The following is a 26,581-nucleotide window of genomic DNA, read 5'->3' as shown; positions in this document are numbered from 1 at the left end:
AATATCTAATGATTCCAGAATTGTTTAATATACTTTCCAATATAGTCCAGAGGGAAGGGAGGTAGAAATAAACAGGATTTGTAATGTCCCTAACAAGACATTTATTTGGAGAGCAATATGACATAGTGACAGAATACAGGATTTGGAGTCAAGAGATGTTGATTGTAAGTTTTTGCTAAGGCAATAATTTTTTTATGTTTTCATACACATGGAAATAAGTAACTTTCAGCTCTGCTTATGACTGTATAACACACACCATCTTAAAACATATTCATGATTTCTACATAATCATATATAATTGTTTATTATTGTCAATTTAAATTTAAATTGAATTAAATATATTTGTTCTCAGTTTTAATTTCTAATATTGTAAATACATATAGGCATAACCCATAAACAACAATTCTTTGGTATTTTTAATAACTTTTAAGAACATAAATAAAAACAGACAAAAAACATTGAGAACCACTGCTGTAGAGAAAGTTGGGACAGTTATTATAACATCCATGTTATGGATTGGGAACTAAAGCAATTAAAAATGAATTCCCTTGATGAGGGTGACTTATTAGAGACTGATCTAGAACGAATACCTTCTAACTCAAAGTTTCTTTCACATTTTAACTTTACTATTCCCAATACAATTTTAATACTAAAACAATTACATTGTTCAAAATAAATACAATGAAAATATAATTTTTAATTTGTCTGAATTTTTACACAATAGTTTCATATGGCCGTTAACATAATTAAAATACAAAACAGGTTCATCATCACAAAATATTCCCTCATTTACCCCTTTGTAATCAACCCCCTTCAAGTGATATATTTTGACTTTTTGAGAATATCATATAAATGAAATCACATAATATTTACCATTTTAAGACTAGCTGCTTTAGCTCACCATATTGCCTTTGAAAGACATCTAAGTTGTGTGTATCAAGAGTTCATTTCTCTTTATTGAGAGTAGTGTTCCATTGTAGGAATGTTTCACCGTTTGTTTATCTATTCACTCACTGATGGATGTCTTGCTTGCTTCCAGTTGGGCCAGTGCCAGTTTGGGCCAGTGTCCAGGAATGCAATTGCTGGGTCATATGGAAATCCTCTAAGAAGCTGCCAAACTGTTTTCCAGAGTGGATGTAACATTTTGCATTCTCACCAGCAATTTATAAAGTTCTAATTGCTCTGCATTCTCACCAGCCTTTGGTATTACCAATATATATATATATATATTTTTGTTTTGTTTTGTTTTTAGCCTGTTTTACATTTTATACTAAGTATGTAATGGTATCTCAACATTGCTTTAATTGAGGATGTCTTGGATGTTAAACATATTTTAATGTGCTTACATTTCATGTATATATCCTTTTTGGTAAACTGTTGCTTCAAGTCCTTTGCTCATTTTTTAATTGGGTTGTTTGGTTCTTTTATTGTTGAGGTCTGAGAGTTCTTTACATATTCTGAATGAAAATAATAGCCTAGACATATAATTTACAGGTATTTTCCTAGTCTGGAGCTTATCTTTTCATTCTCTCAATAGCATCTCTCACTTGCTACCCAAGTTTTTAATTTTGATAAAATTCTGTTTATCTATTTTTTAATTTGATGGATTATGGTTTTGGTGCCATGTATAAGTACTCTTGGTTAACCCTAAGTCACGCAATTTTATTCTATATTTGTCCTAAAAAATAAGTTTATATCAGTTTTATGTCTGACATTTATATCTATAATCCATTATGTGTTAATTTTTGTATAAGGTGTAAGGTTTAGGTTGAAGTTTTGTTGTTGTTGTTGCTTATTTGATATACAATTCTTCTGACACCATTTGTGGAAAATACTATTCTTTTCTTAGTGAGTTATCTTTGTTTTTAACTCTTTTTTCTTTTGTACTTTTAAAAAAAATTTACTTTAAGTTCTGGGATACATGTGGAGAAGGTACAGATTTGTTACAGAGGTATACATGTGCCAAGGTGGTTTGCTGCACCTGTCAATCCATCATCTAGGTTTTAAGCCCTGCATACGTTAGATATTTGTCCTAATGCTCTCCCTCCCCTTGCCCCCAGCCCCCAACAGGCCCCAGTGTGGGATGTTCTTCTCCCTGTGTCTGTGTATTTTCATTTTTCAACTTCCACTTACGAGAGAGAACATGAGGTATTTGGTTTTCTGTTCCTGTGTTAGTTTGCTGAATATGATGCTTCCAGCTTCATCCATGTCCCTGCAAAGGACATGAACTCATTATTTTATGGCTGCATAGTATTCCATGGTATATATGTGCCACCTTATTGCACTAACTAGGACTTCCAGTTTAATATTGGATATGACTGGTGAGAGTAGAAATTCTTCACTTGTTCTCAATCTATGCTGGGAATGCATTCAATATTTTACCACAAACTATAATGTTAGCTGTAGTTTTTTTGCAGATGCTCTTTACCAAGTTGTAAAAGTTCCTTTGTTACCAGTTTGCTAAGAGTTTTTATCATAAATTAATCTGAAAGTTTGTCAAATTCTTTTTCCTCATGAATTAATGACCATGTTGTTTTTCTTCCTTAGACTGTAATATGGTGGATACCAATTGCTTTTTGAATATTGAAATTTTCTCTTTCCTGGCATAAATTTCACTAGGTTGTGGTATAGCATTCTTTTTATATATTGCTAAATTTGATTTGCTTATATTTTGTTCAGGATTTTTGTATTCATGCTAATGAGGGATGTTGATCTGTATTTTTTTTCTTATATTATCTTTATCTAATTTTATCAGAAAAAATGCTGGTCTCATAAAATGAGTTGGGAAGCATTCGGTCCTCTTCTATTTTTCATTAGGAAGTATGCAAAATTTGTTTTGCTTTTTCCTTAAATGTTTGGCAAAATTGTCCAGGAAACCCATTAGGGCCTGGATATTTCCTTTTTGGAAGACTTTAAGATATGAATCAATTTCTTAATAGTTGTAGAGCTATTCAGTTTATTTCCACTTGGGTGAGTTATGGAAGCTAGCAGTTTCAAGGGATTGTTTCATTTTATTTACATTCTCGATGTTATGTGCATAGATTTGTTTTAGTAGTCCTTTGCTATGCTTTTATTGTCTTCGAAATCTGTAGTGATATAATCTGTTTCATTTTTTTTTTTTTTTTTGAGACAGAGTCTCACTCTGTTGCTGGGGCTGGAGTGCAATGGTGCAATCTGCTCATTGCAATCTCTGCCTCCCCAGTTCAAGCAATTTTCCTGCCTCAGCCTCCCAAGTAACTGGGATTACAGGTACCCACCACCACACTCGGCTAATTTGTATTTTTAGTAGAGACTGGGTTTTGCCATGTTGGCCAGGCTGGTCTCAAACTCCTGACTTCAGGTGATCCACGCCCCCTCAGCCTCCTAAAGTGCTGGGATTACAGGCTTATTTCTTTATTGGTAATTTGGGTCTTTGTTCTTTCCTTGTCAGTTTTGCCTGAGATGTATCAAATTTACTAATTTATTATAAAGAAACAACTTATGTTTTCTTTTTTCTCTATTTTTTTATTTTCAATTTTATTAACTTATTCTTTTTTATTTCATTCTTCCTGCTTGATATGAGTTTGTTTCACTTTTTTCCCTTAAGATAGAAGTTCATTAGCTTGAAGCCTTTCTTTTTTATCCAGTGTAAACATTGAATGCTATAAATATACAGCTAAATACTGCTTTAACTGCCTCTCACAAATTTTGATATGTTGAAAATATTATTTTTGTCTTTGAGACGTCCTCTTTGATCTGTGAATTATTTAGAATTATCTTACTTAATATTCAAGAGCTTTGAGATTTTCCTGTTAGCTTTCTGTTATCTATTTATAATTTAATTACACTGTGGCCAGAGAACACTCTGTATTTACTAAAGTTTATTTTATCATCCAGAGTAAGATCCATCTTGGTCAATGTTTCATGTACACTTGAATAATAAAAAAATATGTTGTTGGCTATGAGTTTTATAAACGTCAAATAGATCCAATTGGTTGCTAATGTTTTTCAGTTTTTCTATGTTCTTGGTGATTTTCCGTCTGTTGTTTCTACTGATAACTAAGACAAGACTCTTGTCTTAGATGTAGTCTCCAACTACCTCTCCAACTACAATTCTAAATTTGTCTAATTCTTCCTTCAGTTCTGTTATTTGTTTTATGCATGTTGAAGCTTTGTTGTTTGGTGCATATTTAGAATTATTATGTATTCTTGGTAAATTTAATTTTCTATTATTATTTAATGTTCTTTTTTTCCTGGTAATTTTCCTTGCTCTGAAGTCTATTTTGTATGATATCAATATAGCCATTCTTACTTTCTTTATATTGGTATTTGTACAGTATAGTTTTCTGATTCCTTTACTTTTAATCTAACCATATAATCATATTTGAAGTAAGTTTTTGTAGGCAACACACAATTGGATCAGGTTTTCTTTTATTAAAAAATTCTGACAATCTCTGTTTATTTTGTTTTTCATTAGCTCTCTTAGACCATTTTTGCTGAATGTAATTTTTGATATGTTTGAACTTGGGTCTACCATTTTATTATTTGATTTGTATTTCTTCCCTCTCTTATTTGTTCCTCTGATTCTAGTTTCTTACCTTCTTTTGAGTTAATTGACCAATATAAAAACATAAAAATCCTAAAAAGTGTTCTGTTTTACTCTATTATTTTTTTTATTTCTTTGTACAAGATTTTAGTGGTTTCTCTAGAAATTATAATATATATAACTTTTCTCAATTTAAAATCAATAGTTTACCAGTTGAAGTAGAATGTAGAAAACTTGCCATCATTTAGGTATCCTTACCCCAGCCCCCTTTGTGATATAGTTGTGTGATGTTACATCTGCATACCCTGAAAAATATATCAGGGAATGTTATAACTTTTGCTTTCTACTATCAAACATATTAAAAAGAATTCCATAGGAAAATAGCCTATTATATTTACCCAGTTATTTACCATTCTGTTGCAATTCCTTTATTGCTTACCATCCCCAAGTTTCCTTCTTATATCATTTCCCTCTCTCTGATGAACTTTCATTAGCAATTTCTTTAGTCCTGGTCTGCTGGCAATAAATCCTTTTAGTTTTTCTTCATTTGTTAATGTCCTTATTTTACTCTCATTTCTGAAGGATATTTTTGCTTGATAGAGAAATCTGAGTGGGTTTTTGTTTTGTTTTGTTTTGTTTTTGTCTTACCACATTATTGTTCTCACTTCTGTTTTTTCCTTATGAAAAATGCAGTCATTCAAATCATTGCTATCCTATAAGTAATGTGATTGATATTTTTATCTGGTTTCTTTTATGATTTTTTTCTTTGCTTTTGGTTTTAAGGAGTCTGATTATAATACATCTCTGAATTTCTTTGAGTGTATTCTGTTTAAGGTTTTCTGCACTCCTTAAATCTATAGGTTTACGTTTTTCTCCAAATTTGAAAGTTGTTATTTCTTCTTACTTTTCCAGCATAATGCTCTTTTTCCTCTTCTATTGTGTCTTCAATGATACAAATTTTTAACTCTTTGGCATTATACCACAAGTCCTTAAGACTCTGGTCATTCTTTTTTTACAAAATCATTTTCCACCCTATAATTCAGATTTGATGTATTTTTTAAAATCTATCTTCAAGTTTATGAACTCCTTGTTCTGTCATTTCCATTCTTCCATCAAGCTCATCCAGTGAGTTTCAAAATCTGATTAAATTTATTTTTCAGTTCTAAAATTCTCTGGTTCTTATTTATATATTTTATTTATTTGGTGAGACTTCTCTCTTTCCCTTCCTTTTAATAGTATTTGATCTTACTGTCAGAGGACTTTTCTAATAGTTTCTTTGAAGTCATTGTTAGATAATCTCAACATCTGTGTCACCTCAGTGTTGGCATCCGTTTATCTTCTTCTACACACATTGACATTTTCCCAGTTCTCCCTATGTCATGCAATTTTCGATTATATCCTGGACATTTTTACTATTATACTATGATTCTCTGAGTTTTGTGTAAGTCTTCTGGAGAATGTTGATATTTCTGTTTTAGCAGGCAATTGACATGGCTGGTTTCAGATTGCTAGTTCTGACAAGCTTTATAGGAGTTGTGGTCTTAATGTCACTTCCTTGTGCCTTTGCAGAATTATTTGAATTTGCCCTATGTGTGTGACATCTGTAGTCATTCTGAGTTATGGGTGATCGATCCTGTAGTTCAGTTCTCAAAGTTGACATTATGCTATCATGTGTCAAAGCCATACATGTGCATCTTGTGGTATTCCTTGAGTTTATAACTACTTTTTCTGGTCACTCTCCTAGCTCCTTCCTCTCTGTGATCACCCCAGAACTTTTGGCTCCAGAGCTCCTTTTTTCAGTTCAGACAGAAATATGGGGCTTTATTTTTCAGCTCTGTCATGCACTTCCTGCAACTGTTATCATTTCTTGAGCCTAACTGCAGCAAGAAAAGAGAGAAATAAACAAGTGCTTACCTCACCCTTTTCGGTCCAATAACTTCTGATTTGAAAGAAAAGGTTTTTTGCTCACTCCATTAGGCTCCTATGCACCCCGTTATCATCGTTATTGCTGTCATTGCCACTGCCACCACGAATAGCACTGGATTAGTTGATGATGGGGTGGAAGGTGGCATGTAGGAGAGAAAGGAGAAAATAAACACCAAAGGGGGATTTCTTCCACTTTCTGAGCATTGAAGACCTCCTTCCCATTTTACAACCCAAAACTTAAGGGCTTCTCCTGTAGCTCTATGTAACTGCAAGGACATCTATTTCTGAGTTTGGGCTGCATTGAGCTCAAACTGGATATATCAGAGAAAAATGGATAAGATTATTGGTGATTTAGTGGCACTTAGCATTCTGGTCTTCTTTCCCAATTTTCCTACTACTGTTTACTTTTCAGAGTTCTCAAATACCTGTTGATGCATTCTGTCCATGTTTTATAGCTGCATTCAATAAAAGAGACAGGGTGTAATATTCTTACTCCATCTTACCTGGGATCAGAATTTCAATGAACTTTTCCACAATCACATAAGGCAAGCACTACAAATGTCTAAGAGGATCTTCAGAGCATCCATTAGGGAAATATGCTAGTTGAACTTTATGCCACAGTTTAGTTCTCTGACTTCAGTCTCCATTTGTGATCTTTTACTTTTAATACCTAGTATTATGGTAATTTCTCAGAAGGAGTTTCCCTAGCCTGAATCAGAAGTCAATTTTCCCCTCAATGTCTTACAGTACATTTGGTATCTAATTGGAATGTTTAAATAAAGTTTTGTTCAAAGTTAATGATAAAAGAAATAAGTAGATATATAGAGTAATATGTGACTAAGATGATGGGTAGGCAAACTAAGGCCTTTTTGTAAGCCACATTTAGCCATATCAATTCATTTATCTATTGCCTATGGCTGCTTTTGTGTTATAACAGTAGAGATGAACAGGTGTGGGAAAGACTGTCTGACTTTTCAATGCCTAAGATATTTACTGTCTTGCCTTTACAAAAAAGTTTGACAATTATTGAACTAGATTATCTGAACTGCAAGGTATAGATCATTATGATCAGCTTGGCGCTCCAAGACATTCTTCTATTATACTTCTAGCCTGACCTCCTATCTGTGAATGGGAGTGTACCCTCTAGATAGTCCTTTAGGGTAATGGGAAGTCTTTCCCTTTTCCTTCTAAAATCCTAATTCCATTCATTCCATTAATACCAGTAAGATAACTATTATTTTTCCACACACTGCTAGATGCTTAGGATACAGTGTGACAAAAGATAGATGTCATTCTTGCCTTCATGAAGCTTAAAATATAAAGTAGTTTATGTATATAATTGAAAGCAACCCATTTCTAACAGCTCCTTATTGATCCTAAATCTATTCTATTAGGCAACATAGAGAAACTCTAATATCTCTTTTATGTAATAGCATGTCTGATCAGAAAATATGTTTTATGTTTTTTTAGAATCTTCTCTTTCCCAGGTAAATATTTGCTTTCTTAATTTGTGATCAAGAAATGATGTTAAAAATGCAAGTCTAGTGAGAAATATTCATGCTTGCTGATGTATCTTTGCATTATCTGCAAATGCAGAGAGTACATCTAATTTGTTAGTATGCTGTCCCAAAACACATATAGTGGATTATCCCTGATAATGGATGAAAACCTCCTTTAGTTTCAGAAACTGATAAACATTTCCCATTACACATGTTACATTTCCATTTACTTATGAAGAATAAAATTTAAAATATGCTTATTTCAAAACTGAGAGGCAAGTTTAACAAAACTATTGAGCAACAAAATCACAAGTCGAATTCATCTAATCCCATGAATTCTAATGACTGTCTGTTTTCTAGATATTTTATAGACTCTTCTTGCCTATCAGCTTCTTCTCAATCATAAAACGGTAGCATTTTCTCTGTAGAAAATATATCCATAATGCAAATCAGGAATAAGTTAATAAATGGTCTAATGTCTGAAGTGCTATAAAGAGAGGTAAAAAGAAGATTGCTGTGGACTTTGTGTATTTTTGCTGTTGTTAAACTTAATTATTTATTTTTTTCTTTACATTCATGAACCAGGAAAGTCAAGAAACCATTTTGTTGGGAGTGTTGGAATCTGGATTAGTTTGAGACTATAATTCATTTAATGGATCAAAGGTTACAAAAATGCCAAATAGCATCTGGATAGGAAAGAATTTAGAGTCAAGTAAAAATATGACGAAACAAAAGCTGTAGGAAACAGCTGAAAGATGTTCTCTCTAAATTCATGTTGTTTATAGTGTCCAGCTAAAGTATCTGGGTCTAGATCGGGAAACTTTTCAGGGCTATAAATGATTTTTTTGAAACTGTGAAGCTTTATTTTGTGGTCTGTCACTCCAAGAAGAAACAAAAATTTGGTCATGAATATAAAGAAAACAAAACAATTGGCATGAAGTTGCTTCAATATTTTCATCCCATGACTTCCCCCAAAATTCTCAGCACCATTACATGTTCTATTTGAACACTATGTATTCAGAGACAGAGCTAAACACTGCCAGATTTTGAGACATGAAAATAATATAGATTACTTCTACTTATGAATTTGTCAAATTTTATTCACTAGCTCATTTCTACTATTTCACAAATGACTGTATTTCTCTTTTCGTAATCTTTAATCATTTATTTAGTGGTTTTTACTCTTGATGATCCAAGAGAATAAATCAGAAATATGTAGCTTGATGCTTTAAATTTATTTATTTATTTTCCCACTGAATATTCATTTTAGAACAACCGTTTTGTTAATAGAAACACTGGGAATATATGGAATTATAAAAGCAGGAGCTGCATGCAATTCTCTTACACTTACAAAAATATTAGAAAAATTAATATGGGGGACTTGGCATAATACCAATATGAAAATAAAGAAGGTTTCAGAATAGGACTGACACATACTCTTTTGCGTTCTCTGAAACACATACTTTCCAGAGATGAAAGCAGTATAATTCATCATCATGGGTCCTTTTGGTTCTGGTGTCGAAGAAGCTCAGGGGCAAAGCTAGAGTTCAACTGTACAATTGAGTCAATTTTGCTATTCTTTCTTTTAAAATACAGTGTACCTGCATTCTTTCTTTCCCCTTATCTCTTATTTGCTGACTCTGTTCCCCCAATATTATTGTGTTTCTTGTTGCATCTTTTCTGTAAGTTACCTTAACTCATTTTTTCAAGAGTAAGGTTTAGACAAGTTAAATGTCGAAAAAAATATACAATGCAATATCATCACTAGATCATGACTCGAAGGCCTTGAGTTCAACCATAGAGGTTGTTACATTGAGAAATATTCCTAGCTACTTTTATGAGTTTGATCAGGACTACAATTCTCTCTCTTCAGAGACAAAAACAGGAACTGAGTAGTAGAAAATACAGCTGGGAAGGATGATCTCAGAGCACTTTTAAAATTTTCTCCGAAAATAACACAAATGTTAAAGCAAACAAAGTATCAAAGCAGAATTCTATAAGCCTATTGGTACCTTATCTGATTAATTACCTGGGTAAGAATTCATCATCAACAAATAACCAGAAATGGGAAAATGGCATGTGAATTGTAGTAAAACAAACAATAACTCATTTCATCCCAACATTTCTTATAACCCCTGCCTCTGCTGCCTCATAGACATAGACAATTATAATGTAATAACATGAACTCAATTAAAATAGCAGAGTGTTTAGGTAGTTGTATGGGCTTTGAGGTCAAAATGATGAGGGTTCAAATTTGGTTTTGCCTCTTACTTGTCATAATCCTGGGAATTTTTAAAGGCTTGAACGTTAACTTTTCTCACTATAAATAATAAGGATATTACCTTCATAAGATTGTCATGAGAATTAAATGAGGAGATGTATATATATATATATATATATATATATATATATATATATACCTATATATATATATATATGTATGTATGTTACTATCACAATTTTAAGTGGTCAATAATATTTGTTGCATTCATCTTTATTTGGAAATACAGAAAAGCATAATCCATCTTTTCTTTATTGTAATGGAATCTAAAGATGTCATTTTTTAGTACAAAGTAGAAGGGAAAGTTAAACAAACTTTTCCACATGATTAATGGCTGAGGTGACTACAGGTGACTTTTATAGACTGATCACAGACTGATCAATGTGGTTGATATTACACTCATGTTGCTAGGACTGTCGAAGCAACTGATTAAAATATTGCTCCATAGTTTATTAGACAACAAGGCCATCAGGAAAGGATGGCTTACTTCTCCTGAACTTAGACCCCTGAGAAAACTCTGACACCTCTAAAATCAATCAGCATTTGACAGCAGTGTCTGCAAAAACTAGTTCTAATTATTTACCAACAAAAACAGAAGATTATTTCTTATTGTGCCATGCTGAGAATTATTCTGTAATATACCGGAAGGACAGAATCACATTTGTATTCCAAAATTATCTAGTTCCTATGCTTATCTCACATCACCATGATTGTACATTCACCCAAAATGCTCTTCCATGTCACCCTCGGGATCCATCCTTTGTCTGCACTCTCTCACTCTGACATGCACTCTCCCAGACCCCACTTTATCAATGTTTGATCATGTGTATGTGTGGATGGAAGCTAGAGTTATCCTCTGATATTTCTGAAAGCAAAACTAATAATCTTCCTTGCTAGAGATTCCTGGCCAATATCCTTTCTTTCAGAAAGCAGTGTAGTGTGAGCTCACAGGTGAGCCTTTTCTGATCATCCAATGGTTGATGCCCTTTACCTTCACAGTAATTATGCTACCTTAGCATTCATCTTACTAAAAACATCTGGGGAGAACTTAAGTGTGATAGGTGCAATATAAAACCCAATATTTTTCTTTCGAGGAATATCACTGATTGCAATTTCACAGAAAGGGAATATCTAGCAACTGCAAGTGGAAAAAAGAAAAAGAAGTTTAGAAAGATTTATTGAGTAAGGAAAGCCCTCAGAAATCTTCTTTTACAACTAGAGAAGAGCTTTAAGTTCTTTGACACAATGCAATATGACGAACTAAGTCCTCCAATTAAAAAACATTTCCCATTACAAAACTAGAGAAAAATCTATTTTGGTACTATTAGTTAGCTCACAGCTGGGTTTAATAATGAGGGGTGTTTGGGATATTCAATGTTGTATGTAAGACAAACCCAAGGAGGTTTATTTAACTATGGTCCATGGCCAGAGACAACAAAGATAATGACCAGTGGGAAATATCTATTTCATTCAATTTCCAGAGTCTAGGGAAAAGCTTATGTTATAGAACTTACATGTAATCTAAAGGAACCTTTTAGTCACAAATCAACACTTGCTATTTCTTCCCCATGTTTTCTTATTAAAATAAATGGAACTTGCTAGAAAGGGGCTAGGTATCTCAGAAACGGCAGAAAGAAAAATCCAAGGGAAGGAATAGGTCAGAAGAACCACAAGATTAAGGAGAAAGGGTTGAGAATGAGTACACTGGTTTTCTTCTTTTAGAAACTTGATTCATTTTAGCTAACATGCAGGAGCCCCTTAAATATTAAAAGCACATGGAGGAAAGATAAGCCCAGGTTCTATGAGTTTGATGTGCTGAGTATTCCCTTAAAAATACAGTTTCGTATTATAGTACATACTGTAACTTAAACTATAATAGTGATTTTATTTTAGAAATCCTAGGATTGCCTACTCTATTGAAAGATGAGAACAATTCACAGTTAATAATATTAGTTATTTTTATTAAAATGTTTACTCCTAATTTCTTGGGAAGTCGATCTTTCATTGTTATTAGAATACTCCCTACAGCCCCAACAATCTCATTTGCTCTTTTAAAATCTATTGGTTCATTTAGCAAAGAAAAGTTCTGTTCTTTTATTGAATTATCAAAAGTTGTCATAATTCTTATCAGATTATGCTTTGCTGCTCTAGTTTCCAATTCCCCTTATCTAATAGGAAAGGGAAATGTCGTATCTTTCTTTTTTAAATGGCCTTACATGTAGTTTTGCCTGCTTTCTTGTCAAGAAGCTTGTGCTTCTCTCCCTGCATCTGGTTCTGTGAGGACGTTCTGCCTTATATCTTTTTGGTAGAAACAGTGATTAAATCCCCCTTCCCCCTCCTAGCTTTAGACAGACATAATCTAATCTGTGTCATACGAAAAGACCAATTAGTCTCGCCCACTCTCCAGCCTTCTGTCCCTCCCCTCTCAGCTGCTACCCTCTTGGCACTCCACCTCTTTTAGGAAGTAGTGATGGGAGCCAAATTTCTAAACTGAATTCATTAGATGAATATGCAGGTCCAGATTGCATAAATGTGCTCACATCCTCAAGTAGAACTCAGACTCAAGACTTCTGACTTTTTCCATGCAGCACATTTCATGTTCATCAGATTTCCCACTGCAAAATCTCCTCACTGGCTAGAAAGAAAGAAAAGCTGCATGGACTTGAATGAGGGCGAGTGGAAAACCCAGAGCTGGACGACACAAAATACACGCAGAGAATGTCATCTTTTCTTGGATGTACTAAGTTATTTTTTACAGCCTTTTACAAGTAGTAACCTGCCTACTTCTGACAGGCATAGGTGGCCTGCAGAATCTAGATGATAAATGGACAAGGCAAACCATTCATAATTCATGTGGAGAGCACTTGCACTACAACCAGTAGGGTCAACCACAATCAGAACGGAACCCTGGAGACCAGACGTGGAAACACAGCACAGCTGGTGGTGCACGATTCTGATGAGTGCTATTCTTATGTAGCCAGATTGGAGCCACCATGGCTGGAGACAGCACTGCCAAGAAAGTCTGACCCATCTAAATGTTGTGGGACCAAAAGAGAAAACATGTAAGATCGCTTCATTTTGTTTGTGTTGTCCGAAATGGTTTTCTACTAAAGGAGATATGAAAATTCTACAGTAGCTGGTAGTTTAAATTTCAAAACAGATAACTATAAATATTATCTCATGTTACCTGACAGGAAGATCATAGTAACTGTCTCTGGGTCAATCACTAAAATAGACATTGGATTTTTTTTTTTCAATTTTACAGTGTCCATCAATAAAACCGAAGTCACACTGCAAATGGGCCTACTACTCCGTGTTTATTAGGGAATACTATTGTTGACTTCCTGATGTTTTAAAAACACAGGTAGACCCCTTTGGATTAACAGAGAGTTTCCTTATAAATACATAGATATGAGATTGAGACACAAAGAGGTGGAGGAAGAAACAGACAAAGAGTCTCACTCTGTTGCCCAGGTTGGAGGGCAGTGGTGCCCTCTCAGCTCACTGCAGCCTCCGCCTCCCAGGTTCAAGCAATTCTTGGGCCTCAGCCTCCTGAGTAGATAGGATTACAGGCATGCACCACCATGCCCAGCTAATTTTTGTATTTTTAGTAGCGACAGGGTTTCACAATGTTGCCTAAGCTGGTCTCTAACTCTTAAGTTCAAGAAATCCACCCACCTCAGCTTCCCAAAGTGCTGGGATTACAGGTGTGAGTCACTGCACCTGGCCTAAATGCCAAATATTATACATTTTTTTAATCTAGGGTTTGAGAGGACAGACAATATAATAATATTTGTTCTGTGTGTCAGTTTGCCCCTCACACAGCAAATTCTAGCTGCCAAGTTCATTGCCATCTGCTCCCAAATCACCACCCACAAGAAGCCCAAAGGTACTTAATGTGATTTCACAGCCCATGTCCTCATGACTAAGAAAATCTTGGCTGTGACACTATTGACTCTGTGTTCATACCTGCCGTAAATAGCAGACTTAGATTACTGACCTAATCAATTGGATGGAAATCTCCATTATATTGGCAGGAAAACAAAACTATTAGTAGAGTATCTTGAGGTCAGTTTAGATGTGGCCTGAGAGTAAAAACATGGCTACTTGGACGTTGAGGCTGTTCTTGTGAAAACAATTCAGAGCACTGCCTCTTTTTCTAATATATTTGACAGTGTAAAATAAGAGTCAGAATTATTTTCTTTCTATTTTTTGAGTGGTTTTTAATTTTTTGTTGCTCAAATTTCAATTTAGTAAATTATCAATATGACCTGTGCAATAAAGTTTGTATGTAATCCCAGTGCAGTGGCAATCAAGGTAGCCTGGCAGTCTGTCTTTCTACAGTAATTCACCATTTCTCTGCATTTTCCACACTGTGACTTGTGCTGCATTACAGGAGCTGCTGCAGCCAGCTGGATCCTTTGTCTTCCCTTGACTTCTGGCCAGCCTCCATTCATATTGCTGCTACCAGAAGATTAAAAAAAAACAAAACTCATAGGTTTAAACAGTCTATAAAACGATGACAGAAAATTATACTTGAGGTATTATTTATCAACTAGCTCCTAGGAAGCTTCTAACATGTTCTGAACATGTGAAGAGCATCATGGAAAACAAAAATGTACATAGCCAAGTTCTTGCCCCATTGGAAGGTTCAACAGAATTGATGATTTGAGGAAATAACCCCAATATATTATGCATTTGAGCTTCCATAGAAGAGGTGACACATGGTCTGGAGGCCTTCAAGAATTAAATTGCCCACTTGAGGGTGTAAAAATTGAGAGTCTCTCTGAAAAGCTATCATCAACTTTTATCTAAGTTCTGAAAAATGTTCATAGTTTTTGACCAATAATTCCAATTCTAAGAAACAAACAAAAATAAAATAACCTACAATATACAGAAAGAATTATATACAAAGTGGGTCATCATAACACTATTCAGCAGAGTAAAACGTTATAGCAAGAAATTAAATGTGAAATAACAAATAGGAGAAAAGTTAGATTGTGGCAAATAATATATTTCTGTATATACACCTAGCCTGGATCTTTGCATTAGAAATATGTAAAAATATGAGCTTCAATCATTAGATAATATTTTATAATGTTGTTTTAAATAGCCCCATATTTAGGATCTGGGCAAGGGTGAGGCAAAATAAGTATCTCGGTAGCAACATTTTAGGCTGCACTCACCCTCTGCAGTATTAGCACTTGGACAATGATGAGAGTGAGTCCTTACATTTCGTGACCTGAGCATCTCTCTTGCCGCATCTCAGTTCCAACCTTGCACAAAGTATTCTGTGGAGGTACCACAATGTTCATAATTGTTGCTCTACTGTTGGGCACTTAGGTCATTGTTAATGTTTTGCTGTTATAAATAACACTATGATGATGTGGAAACAACATTATAGACATTAGATTTTATCATTGCAATACATTTAAAGTCATAGGGTTTCTTCTTAAAAGGTTTAAGGATTTGATCTATATTGACACATTTCCTCCAGGAAGTTGATAGACATGGAAGTATATATATTATTCTTCTAGTAGTATATTAGAGTGCTTAAATTTTTTACATATTTTAATCTTTGCAATCTGATAGGATAAAAATGTGGTTGTTTCCATTTTCATTTTTAGTGTCAGTGATATGAAATATTTAAATGCTTTCTTTTCCACTGTATTTTCATGTGTGCTTATTAGCTGCTTATGTTGCTTAGCAATTTTTCTGTCAGTGTCTTTGATTTTCTCTTAAAGATTTGTACGTTCTTCACAAATTAAAGCTATGTACTCTGCCTCTCAGATATGTTACAAACATTTTTTTTTCTTTTGCCATCTAGATTTATTTGCTGTGTTTTGCTGTGCTCTATAAATATAGTAAAAAATAATAATAGTTACTACTTTGAGCATTTTGCGTCAGGCACTGTTTTCATTCTTTAAGAGTACATACAATTATTATTATTTTACATTGGATGAAACCGGAGGTACAGAAAGGTTAAGAGGTAAAGAATATGCCGTAAGTCATTCAACTACTTAGGGGCAGGCCAAATTTCTTATCTAGGAAGTTAGGCACCTGGTTCTGAACTCTTAAGTGCTACCATACATCATCTCATATGGTAGGATAGACGGTAAGAAAACTACAATTCAGATCTATTGACCATTTATGTTTTACTATCTCTATTGTTTGCTATTTTCTTTTTTTATGGCTTACTCTTCAAATAAGTAGATTAAAGATAAATTATATAATCAATGATGTTGGGATATTTGCTATACTCATGCTTTTAAGAAATTAAATACTTCATCTTATTAAATAATAAAGTTTATTCCAGATGGATTAAAGTTAAATGCCAAAAAGTTAATTATGTCTTCTTAGAAAATTATACATTGTATCAACATTATCATTTAATTATATGTGGAATTTTTCATAATCTTTTTGTGATCTTTTTATCTGTGGTTATCTGTCGTTTAACAGCACACCTTTCACGTCAATTTGTGAGGAAAACATTAATCTTATTTGTGCCCTATTTGAAAAGGACCGACATTGAACAACAGAAACAATAGCCAACACCATAAACATGTTAATTGGTTCAGTTTACACAATTCTGACTGAAAAATTAAAGTTGAGCAAATTTTTCACTAGATGAATGCCAAAACCATTGCACCCAGAGCAGCTGCAGACAAAAGTAGAGATTTCCATGGAAATTTTAAACAAACGATATCAGGAACCTGAAGCATTTCCTTGAAAAACAGTAACAGAAGATGAAACATGGCTTTACGGGTACAATCCTGAAAAAAAGGCACAATCAAAGCGATGGCTACCAAGAGGTGTAAATGGTCCAGTCATAGCAAAAGTGGACTGGTCATGAGCAAAGCTCACGGCAACAGTTTTTTGGGTTGCTCAGGGCATTTTGCTTGTTGACTTTCTGGAGGGCCAAAGAATGATAACATTTGCTTATTATGAGAGTGTTTTGAGAAAGTTTGCCAAACCTTTAGCAGAAAATGCCCAGGGAAGTTTCACCAGTGTCTTTCTGCACTATGACAATACTCCTGCTCATTTCTCTCGTTAAATGAGGACAATTTTGCAAGAGTTTTGATGGGAAATCATTAGGCATTCACATTATATTCCTGATTTGACTTGTTCTGACCTCTTTTTGTTTCCTAATCTTAAAAACATCTTTAAAGGGCACCCATTTTTTCTTCAGTTAGTAATGTGAAATAGAATACATTGATATGACTAAATTCCTAGGACATCAGTTATTTAGAGACAGACTAAATGGGTGGTATCATTGCCTATAAAAATATCTTTATCTTCATGGAGTTTGTGTTGAAAAATAAAGTTTATGTTTTTAATTTTTATCTTTTAATTCAATTTTCCACAAACTTTATGAAGACCTCCTTGCACACCTTCCATGCTTTCCAATTTTCTGTATTTTTCACTTTTCATTCAGGCCATCCAGCTAGTGTTTAGCTTAGATTATTTTATTCCTTTAAAAAAATTCAAATAATTAACCCTTGGATTTATATACCACTGGCAGAGTTGCTTAAAGAATCATGAACTATTTCTTAAATAAATCTTGGCTTCTGTTTATCCTGAAACATGTCACACTGAGTTGTACAGATAAGTTGCCGAGCAATTACCAATCAGTATATGTAATTTAGAGCATCTGTCTGTGTTCAAAGCCAATTCTCTATAGGTCTTTCTCATTTCCGTACATATTGTTAGCATAGGTACAGGGAACCTTTGTTCAGGACCATCTTTTCAAGAATGTTTATACAGCAAACAGCTTTGAAAAGTAGAGATGATGTCTCCCTGTGAAACAGAGGTGAGGTTTGTTTATTGTGTAGCAAAATAAAGAATATCTCCCTTTGGAACAAAAGTCAGGCAGGTTTCATGGCAGCCCATTATAAAAGATTTGGGTTTGGCTCAGGGTTCTTCAGCTGTGAAGTAAATCCACTGTGTGCACAGCATCCATCTGGCCCACTCTACATCTCCCCAGTAGGACTTGGGGTGCAATGGGAACTGATGCAAACATGGAAGGATGCAAGTCCTTTGGGTCTTGCGTCTTCTGCCATCATCCATGGAACTCTGGTAGGCTAACTTGCTAGTTTGAAGGTAGGATAAAAATCTCAGACTCCTTATAGTTCTTGATCCTGTCTTTATGATTTTTTATTTTATACTTATATTGAAATGGCCTATTTCTTTATCTGTCTATTATATCTTAACATGAATGGCATATTTCTCCTGTCTTGAAGTCTATACATCACTCATTACGCCTCAGCTCCAGTTGCTTTGTACAATTATGAACTTTTCTTTTAGTCATCCTGATGGGCTCCCAAAGTGAAGTTTGTAGCCTTTATTTGACAGCAGACTATCTCAGTTGTCCTCAGGATCAGGTAAGAACTCATCCTCAATTTTAACTGTATTGAAATGTGAAAATGTTTTTATTTGCATTGTTCCATAGAACCTCTAAAATTAATTTCAAGGGGTCCACATATTCAATATTTTAAATCAAATGATCTCAAACATAATCCCATATTTTATTAACATCTATAGAAATGGCTTTGAATGACACAATGAAAGGAGTTTTTTTTGTTTATAGATTTCTGCCATATTTTGCCTATATTAATTCACTTCTGCATATATCTTAGCCCCTACATCTTTTTTTCTTTTGAACTATTTGTTAATTTATTTGTTGCAAATCTTCATTCCTCATTTTAGTCATAGTATTTCATGGTGTACATTTGCTCTTAATTGCAGCTTTGACCAGATTCCATAGATTTTAATTTATAGTATTGTCATTATCATTCTCTATATATTTGATAAATTCAGTTTGGTATATTTAATAACCCACAGTTTATATAGAAGCGTATTTAATTTTTAAGTGCTTCATCAATATCAAGAACAAAATCATTTTTGTGATAACCCTTATGATGCAAAATGAAAACATTACCATACTTTACTTTCTCACTCAAATCTTGGTTTCATTTTCATGTAATCTAAGATTATAATTCTGGTTTTTAAAATTATCACAATGTCACATAGCTTATTTTCCAAAAATTAACATTGTCATCTTTACAACCATATATATAACAATTTTTAAACCCTTAAAAATTGATTCAATGTCTACCCTCAGCCAGTTATATTATTACTTTCCTATTCTTTAAATCTATATTTTAGCATTTTGGAGCCCAACAGGGCTGAGTTTAAGTCCCAGCTCCATGGCCATTTACTTTTCTTTGTGTAAATAATAGGCAATCTCCAAAAGAGGAAAACTGTCTTTTCCTACTGGTCAATGGCACTAGGAATTATTCCTTGTGTAAATAATAGGCGATCTCCAAAAGAGGAAAACTGTCTTTTCCTAGTGGTCAATGGCACTAGGAATTATTCCTTGTGTAAATAATAGGCCATCTCCAAAAGAGGAAAACTGTCTTTTCCTAGTGGTAATGGCGCCAGTGGGGCCTGAGAGAGGAGTGTCATCACACACTCACTGTCTTTTCAAGAACAGACCTGCTTCTTGGAGGAAAAGCCCCCGTAAGTTGTCTGCTGTTTCTAAACACCCTGGGCATAGCCTTGATATCTTCAGTCCACAACTGCCAAAGGAAACACCTTCTGCTCTAAAGCTCACCTTCACCTCCAATCTTCTACTTTCCAAATGAGATGGTCTTTATAATATCTTGAGTTCTTCTTCCTGGATCCCACGAGGCCACCCCTGTCTCACATAGAAATCAATGGCAACTTGCCCCTGAGTGTCTCTTCTCAGCATGGTTTCACTGTCATTATTGCTCTTGGAAAATCCTTGAAAATTCCACCGTGAGGAGGATATCTTCCTCAGACATTTTTCTCTTATGGATTTCTCACTCCCCGTTCTCACATACTCTTGGTTATGTCCATGGTTATTTGAGGAACACTTATATGTTTGTATATGCAAGACATTCTACTCAGAAATCTACGTTACTTTACTTTTCCTTGACTTAATGCCCTGTTATAATTTAAGAGTCAACTTATAATGAAAAAGGACAATATACCTGTTTTCAGGTAATAGTGGTCATCATTTGGAACTGATCATTGTGCTAAGTGCTTTGTATATGCATTATGTGAGGGAATTCAAAACCACCTGTGGGTACATATTTAACAGACAGAGCATCTGAGGATTTGAGAGACTGTGTCATTTTCCCAAGATCACATACATTATAACTGGCAGATAATATCGCCAGATAATTACAAGGTAATATACGGCAAGGAACATGTAAGCCGAAACGGGAGTTAGCACCATTAGGGATTTAAAAGGGAAGGAGGCCACTGTGCAGTCGAGCAAACTGGGAAAGGAAGTGGTCCTAAAATTGCACCAACAAGGGTTATGTTTGGAATTACAAAAAAGAGAAAGATGTGTGTCCACTGTTTAGACAGAAGGGATGGAAAGCCAGCTATAAGTTAATTTCTCAACAAAGAGCAAAAAGACTGATGCAACTCTGGCTAAGGAGGGACTGGGCTGAGGAAGATTAATTCCCATCTCTAATAATCATCTTTGAAGATGTGGGAGCTATAGAGGATGCAATCAAATCATGGTTTGAGGAGGCTAAATGTACAGGATGAGTTAGCCATAAAGACAAAAGTTGTGAAAACACTTAGGAAGCCTTTGTGTGGAGAAGAGTCTGAACCAAGACAGTGGCCTTAAAAGTGGGGGAGACATTATGAAGGAAAACTCAGGAGTCCTTGTGGGATGATCAGTAATGGGTGACTGGAAGACAGGAAGAATCAAAGATGGACTTCGTAAGACACAAGAGCTGATAAAACATTGAAACACTCAGTCCAATGTCCTCACTTTATAATAGGAGAAGCTGCAGTTGGGAGGGGAAATACTTACTGAGTCTCCCGGCCTGTGAGTAGGAAGGCTTCGTCACCACCAGCCCAATACTCTCTCTGCTGCCTCACAGAAATACTTGTGTTAACGTCATTCTAAGATCCTGAATGTGGTGAAATGAAATGTATAAAATTGAAGTAATTCCCCATTTGCTACATCTTTCACAACAAATGCAGTTCTACAGCCTTCCTCACTGTATCTCAAGCCCCACTACATTTCCCACTACAATGCCTCAAATTTTCTACGTAGTTAGTATTTTAGACCATCTATAGTTTAGTTTACCTCATCTGAATATGGCCAGGGAAACACTTTACATAGTACATGAGAACGTTTCTCATATGTATCCAAAGAAGAAAATGTGTAACTTATGTATCCAAAGAAGAAAATACATATCCAAAGTGTATTTAGTTAGATATAAGATAAAGAAGATGAAAACAGGACAATTTTGAGCCACCTGACTGAGAGTTGGCAGTAGGCAGGTTGTCTTCTTAGTTTTGTTATGTGTTTATGAACAGGATTTAAATGGCAGATAGCTAAAATACATGATATTATTTCTTAGGTACAAAATAATAGAGCAATGACCTCTCATAAACCAGTCCTGGAGAAGGAGGGCCGATAAAGTGGTATGGTACTCAGTGCACTGGAGTTTTCTAAGCACCAGTAATAGAAGATGAAAGAATCTCTGCACCTGACTCCACACACAACTCACTAAAATCAAGGAGTATTTATGGAATTCTTGAGGCCTGTAAAGCATTTTTTGAAGTGCTGTGGGGCATTCTAAGATGTACAAAGCAGTGTGTCTGTCCCATGAAAATTTTGGACCTAGTTCTATTCATTCACTGGAAAGGCCATGAGGGAGAAAAATGTACTTTCAGACTCTAAAATAAGTAGTGAGCAAAGAATAAAGCAAGATATAAAAGATAGTGTGTCTTCATGTGACTAGGAAACTTTGAAATTTCTGCTTTTACTTAAAACCATACTCATTCTCATAAGCCTCTTAAAAGTGAATAAGAAAGAAAATATTCTACAGTTAGATATTTAATGTCTTCCCAGTGTAAAATGAAACTATTTCTATGGTATTTCATTAGCCTGCTTCATAAGAATGAAAGATTAGGGAGATTTCACTGTTTTATTAAGTACGGCTCCAGAATAGCTAAGGCAGTCACGGGCAATAGCAAAATCTGGCAGAGATGCGTATAAACTAGGCAATCATATTAATAGATGTTTCAAAAATTGGATTTCTCTTCTGCATTATATTTTACTTAATTTTTCATGATTAATTCTCTCTCTTATACACACACAGGGTTTACGTTCTGTTAGCTTGGTCATGCGTTAAGAAAAATGGAAAATGGGTGGTCTTATTGGGAAAGGGAAGTGCTGATATTTTCAAATACAAAGAAGCAAAATACGTGAGTAGTGAAAAATGTGGTGGGCAAGGTGCAAAGATTCTTGGAACTTTTCTGCAAGGCTTCAGGAAGCGACCTCTATATTCACAATGATGTTTCTGTCTTGTCAGCATTTTTTCTTTATCTGTGTTGGACTTTATGACATATCTAAGAATAATAAATAATTTATAAGATGCGATAATGGCCTGGTACATTTCTGGCAGATTTAGAAAAAAATCTTTTCCAATAACTCATTTGATAAACTCTTCAGTTCTTTTCTCTAGAACATTTCGCACAACAATGCTTTGTTTTAAGCGTTGTCTATCAATGAGTGGCAAAGCATTCATTATGTATTCAAGCCTGCTTTTTTGTCAATCTCTTTCTTGCTTCCTTTTATTTTTCCCATTTAAGTGGTATTTTTCTGGGAGCAATCTGATTTTGGGGATGTAAAATAAAATCAAGCTAGAAAAATATTAACTCTTTAAAATCACAAGGAAAATGACAGTGTCTCAAAGCAATAATCAATCATCAGAATACAATTTGATTTAATGCATATTTTATCATTTGCCTACTCATCCCTATCCAGATGCATATATCTGCACATGTAGCAGTTAGACTGCTGGGCTATGAAAACGGGAACATAAACAATAGAAATTTCCATGTTATTCCTGAGAAATAATAATCTTTTTGTCTTACCAGAGATTGAATGAATATATATGTACATATGTATACACACACACAAATATATATATATAGTTAGCTTAGTCATGTGTTAAGAAAAATGGAAAATAGGTGGTCTTATTGGGAAAGGGAAGTATATATATATATACTTAAGGAGTTGTCCGGCCATTATCCAAAACTAATGCAGTATGTGATTTCTCTCCTCTCTTCACTTTTATAGTTTCTATGGATAATCTCAAACTAGGTGGCAGGGGATCAGAGACAGTTCTTATTCTTGATTATTTCCTGTCCTGCAATGTGGGTAGCTTAGCCTGCTGTCCTTTGTGATTAAGGTCATGTTCATACTGTGCTGTCAGCATGTTTAGTGCTGAAGAATGTGTTTCTAGGTAGAATTCTAGGTGCACTAGTGATGCATGTTTTTTGTTCTTTCTGGACCTGTTTGTTACCAAGAATTTCACTTGAAAACTGGCCAGCTGCTATTTGGCCATAGACCCAAGATTTTACATCTCTAGTGTAACTAGAGTTTATCATGAATGAGAAGGTTTGGGCAAAATGTGAATGAGGACAGAAGGGAAAGGCAGCTATATTTAAAGATGACTATGAATCCCAGTGATCATAGGGACATGCGAGGTTAGCAGATTCACATTTAAGAACAAAGGAATGCAGGAAAAACAGTGAACAGGTGGCTGGCTCCCTTTAAAACAATTTCTTGTAGTTCTTCAGAAGTCAATATTAGCTATGATGTATTTCAGTCATAGATAAGACTTACTAGTTTCATTCCAGGAATGACATAGAAACAAAGACTCTGTACCTCTCTGAAAAGATGGAAAGTTTGTCTCCTTACCCTCAACCACGCACTCTCTCGGGGGCACATAGAAATCCAATATCTGACCTTAAGTTCAGGGTTTGGACCTATATACTCATTCCTCAAATCAAAGATGCCATTTATTCTAAGATGTGCCATTGAGTAATAATTGTTTTTCACACATGCACACAAAGTCAACACTAGCAATATTAAATGTAATATCCAATTAAGAGGTATTTTAGCCACAGACAGTCTAATTTTAAAACATGCTGCTTAGGATTAAGATCAGTTGTTAGTCTCCAGACAGACATTTTAACTTGAATGCCCCTTATTAATGACATAGGCTCTTTTTTTTTTTTTTTTTTCCAGATAGAGTCTTGTCTTGTCGTCCAGGCTGGAGTGCAGTGGCGTGATCTTGGCCCACTGCAACCTCCACCTCCTGGATTCAAAAGATTTTCCTGCCTCAGCATCCCCAGTACCTAGGATTACAGGTGTGTGCCACCATGCCCAGCTAATTTTTGTATTTTTAGTAGAGACAGGGTTTCACAATGTTGACCAGGCTGCTCTTGAACTCTTGATCTCAAGTGATCCTCCCACTTCGGCCTCCCAAAGTGCTGGGATTACAGGCAGGAGCCACTCCACCTGGCCTGACATAGACCCTTATTCATTCATGTATGCATGCATGCATTGAGTCCCTTCTGTTTGTAAGCTCTGCTCTAAGTGTTGGGAGGATTTAAAAAATAAATTAAACTTGACTCCTTAAATACTTTATGGCTTAGAAGGGGGCAGATCACATTATGTTAAGTACATTCCAAGCTGAAAATGGAAGTATCCAAAGCATGGTTGAGGAAAAAACAAGTGCTTGAGAAACAAATTCTAAGTTTTGGTTATTTATCTTAGAAGGCTACTTCTAGTTTGGCTGGGGAAGGGAAGGGAATGGATGAGGACAATCTTCATAGAGAAAGCAGCATTTTCTTTTCCTACACTGTGACTAATGAGTAGAATTTTCTATGTAACGTTTCCACTGTAATGATCCCAGTCACCTTTAAAAGTGAATTTCATCAAATCATTGTGCATTACATGTTTTCAGCCTGAGCTTTACATGATTTATCAAAATACTGTTCATAGTTTCTGTTTGTGTTGTCAGGTGCTGGGCTTTATTTTTATGATGCTATCTTACCATTAGACTATCATTGAACCTGCCTTCTTTAAACACAGATTTACCGAGCACCCGAGTGTGGTGGTGCTCCGGGTAACTGCAATATAACGAGATCAAAAATATGAGTTTTTTCTTAACCTTGTTTAGGGATTTTGGTTGTGAATTTAAAAGATAAGTAACGACTCAAGACAGTATGTAGTAGTAAGAGCTAGCTAGGAAACTGGAGGAAATACTAAATACTGCTGGAAGGGAAAAATCCATGTTTTCTGGGAGACAATGTTTCATAGACTGTATCTACCAAGAAAGGAAAAAATGTAAAAAGTAAAGAGGTGAGGATGTTCTGTGTCTGGGGATAAGTAAGTTGATCAGCTGTGTTGGAGATGTGTTTATGTTGAGACATAGTAAGAGAATTACATAAAAATCACCAATTTTATATTGAGCACTTGCCATTTCTCAAGAACTTTTATAGGCCATGGAGATATATAAAAGTTACTAAGATATTATTTTGTTCCTTAAGACACCTACAATCTATTAGGAATGACTGCCAAATCAGTTGATAATATCAATATTTTAAATAGTTAAAACAAGAAGAGGGGCTCCCCCACACACAAAGAGGACCGCTGAGGACCTTGGATCAGGGAAGGGTGTTTGCAAACCAGTATTATCAGGAGCAAAGTGATGAATGCCAGATGTAAGGAAAGAGCTAGGAAATGAATGCAAAATCTTTTTGTAATGTTTATTTATTTTTCTATTAGATATGAATATTAATATATGAATAGGACACCCTGTATATAACATTCCAAGTAAACACTACCTTTAAGTTAAACAGCAAGTTTAATCGTCTGTTTTCAGCAGAAAAGTATTATATATAAGCCAACTCGAGTAAAGCTCACTCTTGGAGTATACATTTTCTACATTTTTGGCTGACATTTCTAGGTCCCTGAGCAGATCTTATTAGCTTGGTGATTTTAATCTCTGCCTTTAAAAAATGAAGGTCTTTCGCTCCGAATTCCGTCAGTTGATTTATACCTTCCTTATCCTTTTCATCATGCTGCTGCCTCCCCAGGAATATTAAAGAGTGATTATTGGACTTGAGCAACACCACAGGCTTCCTTTTGATTTAACAGTCAAATATACACAGGATTTTGTGATCATTTTAAAATTCCTTGTAAACTATATTTATATGCTGAGCTCTTGAAACTGAATAAGCAGATTCTCGGCCTTGAAAGGAGATTGATGCCACTGTATTTTTTGTCACTTTAGGCAATATTACTTCAACTATTTATCGACTGTGGCCCTTACCCAACTACAGTTGATTTAGGCTTGAAAGGAGGCTCTGGAAATGGCACTATCAGTTTTTTTCTGTTACATATTCCTAGTTTACAAATAAGCTGACATTTATGTTAATCAGCTCTCTAGAGCAACCATAGCTGAGGAAGGGCTAATACATCATCCCCAAATTGCTACCCAA

At 34.8% G+C, this 26,581-nt stretch overlaps 1 protein-coding gene across 3 annotated transcripts in view; it reads left to right on the top strand.

The window, feature by feature from the left end:
• The window catches only part of IQCM (IQ motif containing M), a 646,606-nt gene that overhangs the window by 548,689 nt on the left and 71,336 nt on the right, over positions 1 to 26,581 (top strand). For all 3 annotated transcript variants that reach the window (XR_010120562.1, XR_008657267.2, XR_008657268.1), the window contains one exon: positions 18,536 to 18,612. The gene's annotated coding sequence lies outside the window, so the exon portion shown is untranslated. The remainder of the gene's footprint in view (positions 1 to 18,535; positions 18,613 to 26,581) is intronic.

The sequence above is a fragment of the Symphalangus syndactylus genome, chromosome 4 (genome assembly GCF_028878055.3).
Source record: "Symphalangus syndactylus isolate Jambi chromosome 4, NHGRI_mSymSyn1-v2.1_pri, whole genome shotgun sequence".
Taxonomy (NCBI): domain Eukaryota; kingdom Metazoa; phylum Chordata; class Mammalia; order Primates; family Hylobatidae; genus Symphalangus; species Symphalangus syndactylus.
This window is presented reverse-complemented; position numbering and strand designations above follow the sequence as displayed.